This window comes from Mesoplodon mirus (genome assembly GCF_964341445.2).
Source record: "Mesoplodon mirus genome assembly, chromosome: 5".
NCBI lineage: Eukaryota > Metazoa > Chordata > Mammalia > Artiodactyla > Ziphiidae > Mesoplodon > Mesoplodon mirus.
In genome coordinates, this window is record NC_138980.1 from 160223273 (window position 1) to 160231392 (window position 8120).

Consider the following 8120-nt stretch of genomic DNA (forward strand, 5'->3'; position numbering starts at 1 on the left):
GTGGTTTGTTTTTCTTGTTATTTAGTTGTATGAGCTCTTTGTATATTTTGGAAATTAAGCCATTGTTGGTTGCATCATTTGCAAATATCTTCTCCCAGTCTGTAGGTTGTCTTTTTGTATTATTTATGATTTCCTTTGCTGTACAAAAGCTTGTAAGTTTGATTAGGTCCCATTTGTTTATTTTTGCTTTTATTTCTATTGCTTTAGGAGACTGGCCTAAGAAAAAATTGCTCTGATTTATGTCAGAGAATGTTTTGCATATATTCTCTGCTGGGAGTTTTATGGTGTCATGTCTTACATTTAAGTCTGTAAGTCATTTTAATTTTATTTTTGTATGTGGTGTGAGGGTGTGTTCTAACTTCATTGATTTACATGTAGCTGTCCAGCTTTCCCAACACATTTGCTGAAGAGACTGTCTTTTCCCCACTGTATATTCTTTCCTCCTTTGTTGAAGATTAATTGACCATAGGTGTTTGGGTTTATTTTTGGGCTCTCTATTCTGTTCCCTTGATCTGTAAGTCTGTTTTGTACCAATACCATGTTGTTTTCATTACTGTAGCTTTTGTAGTATTGTCTGAAATCTGGGAGGTTTATGCCTCCTGCTTTGTTATTTTTCCTTAGACTTTCTTTGGCAATTCTGGGTCTTTTATGGTTCCATATAAATTTTAGGATTATTTGTTCTAGTTCTGTGAAAAATGTCATGGGTAATTTGATAGAGATCGTATAAAATCTGTAGATTGCTTTGGGTACTATGGCCATTTTAACAATAATAATTCTTCCATTCCAGTAGCATGGGATATCTTTCCATTTCTTTGAATCATCTTCAATTTCTTTATTGTTTTATAGTTCTCAGCACATAAGTTTTTCACCTCCTTGATCAGATTTATTCCTTTTTTGGTGCAACTTTAAAAGAGATTTTTTTTTTTTACATTCCCTTTCCAATGTTTGATTGTTACTGTAAAGAAATGCAACTGATTTCTGTATGTTAATCTTGTATCCTGCTATCTTGCTGAATTCATTTATTCTAGTAGTTTTTGTGTGAAGTCCTTAGGGTTTTCTATATAGAGTATCATGTCATCTGCATATAATGACATTTTTACCTCTTCCCTTCCAATGTGAATACATTTTCTTTTTCTTGTCCGATGGCTGGGGCTAGGACTTCCAAAACTGTGTTGAATAGAAGTGGTGGGAGTGGGCATCCTCGTCTTGTTTCAGATTATAGCAGGAATGCTTTCAGCTTTACACTGTTGAATATTATGTTGGCTGTGGGTTTGTCAAATAGATTTCATTATGTTGAGATATATTCCCTCTATACTCACTTGGATAAGAGTTTTTATCATGAATGGATGTTGAATTTTATCAAATGCTATTTTTGCATCTATTGAGATGATCATGTGGTTTTTGTCTTTTGTTGACATAGTGTATCACATTGATTGATTCACATAGGTTGAACTGTCCTTGTTACCCTGGGATGAATTGAACTTGGTGGTGGTGTATGTCTGTGTTGTTGGATTCAGTTTGCTAACATTTGTTGAGAATTTTTGCATCTATAGTCATCAAAGATATTGGCCTATAATTTTATTTTTTGTAGTTTCTTTGGTATCAGGGTGATGGTGGCTTCATAGAATGTCTTTGGGAGTTCTGCCTCCTCTTCAATCTTTTGGAAGAGTTTGAAAAGGCTTGGTATAAGTTCTCCTTTGTATGTTTGGTAAAATTCACTGGTGAAGCCATCTGGACCTGGACTTTTGTTTGTAGGGAGTTTTAAATTTTTTTTAAATTACGGATTCTATTTCACTTCTAGTGATCAGTCTGTTCAAATAATCTATTTCTTCCTGATTCAGTTTTGGTGGACTGTAAATGTTTAGAATCTTGTCCATTTCTTCAAGGTTGCCCAATTGTTGGCATACAATTGTTCATACTATTCTCTTATGGTTTATTTAGTTCTGTTGTATTGGTTATTGTTTCTCCTTTTTCATTTTTTATTTTTATTTGGGTTATTTATCTTTTCTTCTTGGTGAGCCTGCCTAGAAGTTGGTCAATTTTGTTTACCCTTTCAAAAAAACAGCTATTGGTTTTATTGATTTTTTTCTATTGTTTTTTAAATATCTTTTATTTCCTCTGATTTTTATTATTTCCTTCCTTCTGCTAAATTTAGGTTTTGTTTGTTCTTCTTTTTCTAATTATTTTAGGAGGTAGGTTAGGTTGTTTATTTGAGATTTTGTTTGTTTTTTGAGGAAGACCTGTATCACTATGAACATCCATCTAAGAACTGCATTTGCTGCATTCCATAAATTTTTGTATGGTTGTGTATTCACTGTCATTTATCTCAAGGTTTCATTGTTGGCCCTTTGGTCTTTTAGGAGCATGTTGTTTAGTTTCCATGTAATCATTTTGTTTTGTTTTCTCATTTACTTTTCTGTGGTTGATTTCTAGTTTCATGCCACTGTGGTCAAAAAATGCTTGAAATAATTTCTATACTCTTAAGTTGGCTGAGGTTTTTTTCTGTGCCCTAGTGTGTGGTCAGTCCTAGAAAATGTTCCATGTGCACTTGAAAACAATGTGTATTCTGCTTCTTTTTGGATGTAATGCTTCAAAAATATCAATTAAGTCTAATTGTTCTATTGCATCATTTAGGATCTCTGTTGCCATATTGATTTTCTGTCTAGGAGTTCTGCCACTGATGTGAGTGGGGTGTTAAATTCTCCTACTATTATTGTATTCCCATCAGTTTCTCCCTTTATATCAGTTAGTATTTGTTTTATGTATTTGGGTGCTCCTGTATTGGGTGCATATATATATATATATATATATATATATATATATATATATATATATATATATATATGTTGACAAGTGTAATATCCTCTTCTTGTACTGATCCTTTTATCATTATATAGTGTCCTTCTTTTTCTTTCTTAATGGCCTTTTTTTTAAAGTTTATTTTGTATCATATGAGTATTGCAACCCCCAATTTATCATTTCCATTTGCATGAAGTATCTTTTTCCATCCCCTCACTTTCAATCTATGTGTGATCTTTGACCTAAAGTGGATCTCTTGTAGGGAGACTATTGTATGATCTTATTTTTTTAATGCAATCTGTTATGCTATATCTTTTGATTGGAGTGTTTAGTCCATTGACATCTAAGGTAATTATTGATAGATATGTATTTATTGCCATTTTAAACCTTGCTTTCCAGTTGATTTTGTATTTCTTTGTTTCTTTTTGTTTTTTCTTTTGTACTTTGATGCCTTCCTTTTGTATTATGTTTGTGTTCTTTTTAGGTTTCTGTGAACTTATTGCATGTTTTTGATTTGTGGTTACCCTGTTTTTCAAAAACGTTAACCCCTTGTTATATCTACTTGCTTTAGACTGATAGTCATATAGGCTCAAACACATTCAGAAAAAAACCTCATGTTTTCTTGCTTTCCTCCCCAACATTTTATGATTTTGATGTCCTCTTTTAAATCTTCATGTTTATCATCTTGCTGTTCATTGTGATTACCATTGCTTTCATAAATTTTTTTTTGATTTATTTTTAATCTGTATGCTGGCTTACTTTAAGTGATATACTTTCCAATTGTGATTTTCTCATTCCTATAGATTCTTGCTTCTTTTCTATTTAGAAAAGACATTTCAATATTTCTTTTAGGATAGGTTTAGTATTGCTGTATTCTTTTAGCTTTTGTTTGAGAAATTCTTTATCTCTCCTTCTATTCTACATGATAATCTTCCTGGGTAGAGTATTTTAGATTGCAGAATTTTCCTTTTCAAGTCTTTGGATATATTTTTCCCCTCCCTTCTGGCATGCAACATTTCTTTAGAGAAATTGGCTGATAGCCTTGTGAGGGTTTCCTTGTAATAAACCCTTTTTCTCTTGCTGCTTTTTGAATCCTCTAACTTTTGCCATTTTAATTATAATATGTCTTGGTGTAGTTCTGTTTGGGTTTATCTTGTATGGGTCCCTCTGTGCTTCCTGTACCTGGATATGTTTCCTTCTTTATGTTTGGGAAGTTTTCAGCCATAATTTCTTCAACTACATTTTTGATCCCCTTTTCTCTTTCTTCTCCTTCTGGAAAAACTATTATGCATAGACTGGCATGGTTTATATTATCCTATAGGTCTCTTATATTGCTTTCATTTTTTTAAAAAATTGGCTTTCTGTCTGCTGTTCTGATTGGCTAATTTCCATTATTCTATCTTCCAGATCACTTATTCCTTCTTCTGCATTATTCATTCTGCTATTCATTGCCTTTATTTCAGCTTTCATCTCTGCAAATGAATTTTCTAATTTTTCTTGGCTCCTCCTTATAGTTTCTAGTTCCTTTTTATGGTAATCCACATTTTTGTTGATAGCTTTTCTTAATTCCTTCAATATTTTCATTATCTCCTTTTTGAACTCAGTTTCTATTAGACTGAAGAGGTCTGTTTCATTGTTTGTTCTTTCAGGGGAATTCTCTTGATCTTTTCATTGGGAGTGGTTCCTCATCTTCTTCACTTTACTTTTATTTCTCTTACTCTATGAGTTTAGGAGAAACAGTTATCTACTGTGGTCTTAGGGTTATTTTTGCATGGGGACATCCCTGTGTAGCCTGCATGGGTTTCATATTTTTTGGTGTGAGGGTTGTTTTTAGTATGGGTGCCTGTGACCTCTTTTCTCAGTGTGTGCTGGCTGTTATCCCCTCATTCGGGGATGTGACTGTTGTGGTGTCTAGCTAGAGCTTGCACTGAATGTTGAATGGGGCCTCCTCTTTGCTCTGTGGTTGTCACAGCCCTATTGGGGGCAGGATCTGCTCCCTAGTTGTTGGACTAGAAGCCCCCATATCTGTTTGTGAGCTGTGGTTTGAGGTAGGCAGGATTGGAGCAGTCTCACTGAGAGAGAAGCCACTAAGTATTCCTCTGCTGGAGCCGTCCACTGGGGAGTGTGCTCTGTGGTGTCACCTGTCACCCACCTCACAAAGTACACTGTTGTTGGCACTTCCCTCAGACCTGCCTCAACTGTGGGAATGCCAGAAATCGGCCCTGGTGTCCCTCAGGTGTTGCTTTCACAAAGCCATCAGTGCAGATCCATAGGCACAGAGCCACGGAAATCAGGTAACAGGGCCACAGTTGTTGCACACTTGGACCCACCATGGGAGCTATGGAAACAGCCCTGACCCTGGCCATGCCTCCACATATGCACACCCTATAAGCCCACAGATTCTAAGGCCAGACCTGTCCCAGCTGTGGGAGTACCCATTTCCCACTTGGATGTCCTGCAGGTGCAGATTTTACAAAGCTGGTGGCGGCAGTGTAAATCTGTGGATTGCATAGCCATGGGGAAAGGGCTCAGATTTCAGCCCTGCTTCCTAAGTTGAATGGCCCCTGGAGATCAGCTCTGATTTCAGCCCCACCTCCGCCTGTGGGCAGCATGCTGGTACTTGCACTTGTGTGCTCCCAGAACTTGTACAGGTGGGACCAAGCTGGCTGAGAGCTCACTGAGAAAGAGGCTGTTATAGCAGACCCTGCCCCTCCCTTCACAGGACACTTAAAAATGGTATTTCACTTCTATGGCAGGCCCAGGCTTCTTCTGCATACACCTGTGATTGCAGCCTGTGCCAAACTCCAGCCCCTTCAGGCTGTCTCTGTGCAGCCAATCCCAGTCCTGTCCCCAGGTCTGTCCTCTAATACCCGAGTTTCAACACCCAGCCCCCACCCACAGCAGTGGAGGCACTTATCAGGCTAGGGGGTGCAGGGTGGTGGCACGGACCATCTGTGCAAGTCTCTCTGTTCTGCCTGCCGAAACTGGTTGCTGCACTTTCCTCTGAGCTTCTGAAGTTCTCTTTCTGTCCCAGCTGACCTTGCTGAGAGTGAGGGGTCTTCCCTTGTTGCAGGAATCTTTCCTGTTTCACAGCTCCCTTCTAGGGGTTCAGGTCCAGTCCTGCTTCCTTTTTTTTTTCTTTCATCCTACCTGGATACATGGAGATCTTTCTTTCACTTTTATGTTTCTGAGATCTGCCAGGATTCAGTAGGTATTCTGTGAAAATTGTTCTGCATGTAGATGTATTTTTGAAGTATTTGTGGGAAGAGGTGAGCTCCACATCCTTCTATTCTTCCATCTTGATTGGAGCCTTCTGGTTGTTTTTATGATAATGAGTTGTATGAGATGTTTATATATTTTAGATATTAATCCCTTATTGGTCATATCATATGCAGATATTTTCTTCCATTCAGATATTTTGTCAATGTCTTCCTTTGCTGTACAAAAACTTTTAAGTTTAATTCGTCCCCATTTGTTTATTTTTGCTCTTGTTTCTTTTGCCTTAGGAGATAAATCGTTGCAATATATATTTTTTTGGATCTATGTCAAAGAATTTTCTGCCTTTGCTCTCTCCTAGGAGTTTTATAGTTTCTGGTCTTATATTTAGGTAGGTCTTTAATCCATTTTATTTTTGCATGTGGTGTGAGAAATGTTCTGATTTCATTCTTTTTCATGTAACTGACCAGTTTTCTCAGCACTATTTATTGAAGAGACTTTCTTTTCCTGCCATATATCCTTGGCTCCTTTTGTAGATTAATTGACCATAGATGTGTGGGTTTATTTCTGGGTCTCAGTTCTCTTCCATTGATCTGTGTGTCTATTTTTGTGCCAGTGCCATGCTGTTTTGATTATTGTAGACTTGTAGTATAGTCTGAAATCAGGGAGCATGATAACTTGAGCTAAGTACTTTTTTTCTCAAGATTGCTGTGGCAACTTGAGGTCTTTTGTGGTTGGTTCCATATAAATTTTAGGATTATTTGGTCTAATTTGGTGAAAAGTGTCATGGTTATTTTGTTAGGGATTGCATCACATGTGTAGATTGCTTTGTGTAGTATGGACACATTTAACTATTAATTCTTCCAATCTAAGAACACAGGATATCTTTCCATTTCTTTGTATCATCTTCAGTTTCCTTCATCAGTGTTTCATAATTTTCAGAGTTTAGGTTTTTCTCCTCCTTGGTTAAATTTATTCCTAGGTGTTTTATTCTTTCTGATCCAATTTTAAACATGATTTTGTTCTGCTTTCTCTTTTTTTATAGTTCATTATTAGTGTATAAAAAACAACAGATTTCTGTATATTAATTTTGTATTCTGCAACTTTACTGAATTCCTTTATTAGTTCTAACAGTTTTTGGATAGAGACTTTAGGGTTTTCCACATATAGTATAATGCCACCTGCAAACAGGATTTTACTTCTTTCCTTCCAGTTTGGATGCCTTTCATTTCTTTTTATTGTCTGATTGCTATGGCTAGGGCTCCCAGTACTATGTATGTTAAATAGAAGTGGCAAGAGTGGGCATCCTTGTCTTGTTCCTGATTTTAGGGGAAAAGTTTTCAGCTTTTCACCATTAAATATATTAGTCGTGAGTTTGTTGTAAATAGCCTTTATTATGTTGAGACATGTTTCCTCTATACCAATTATGATGAGAGTTTTTATCATGAATGGATGTTGAATTTTCTCACATGCTTTTCCTTTGTCTATTGAGATGATCATGTGAATATTCTCCTTCCTTTTGTTAATGTGGTGTATCACATTAATTGATTTGCAAGTGTTGAACCATCTTTGTGACCCTGGAATAAACTCCATTTCATCATGGCATATGTATCCTTTTTATATATTATTGAATTTGTTTTTCTAATGTTGTGTTGAGAATTTTTGCATTTATATTCATCAGATATATTTGTCTATAATTTTCTTTTTTTTTAGTGTCTTTCTTTGGTTTTGATATCAGACTGATGGTGACCTTGTAAAATGAATTTGGGAGTATTCCATCCTTTTTAATTTTTTAGAATAGTTTGAGACAGATAGGTATTAGCTTTTCTTTATATATTTGGTAGAATTCCCCTGTGGAGACATCCAGTCCTGGACTTCTGTTTACTGGGAAGTTTTGTTTTTGTTTTTTAATTACAAATTCAATTTCACTACTAATGATCTGTCTGTTTACATTGTCTGTTTCTTCCTGATACAGTCTTGGAAGATTGTATGTTTCTAGAATTTGTCCATTTCTTCTAGTTTGTCCAATTTGTTGACATATAACTGTTCATAGTATTCTCTCATGATTTTATTTTGTATCTCTGTGATATTCATTGTTATTTCTC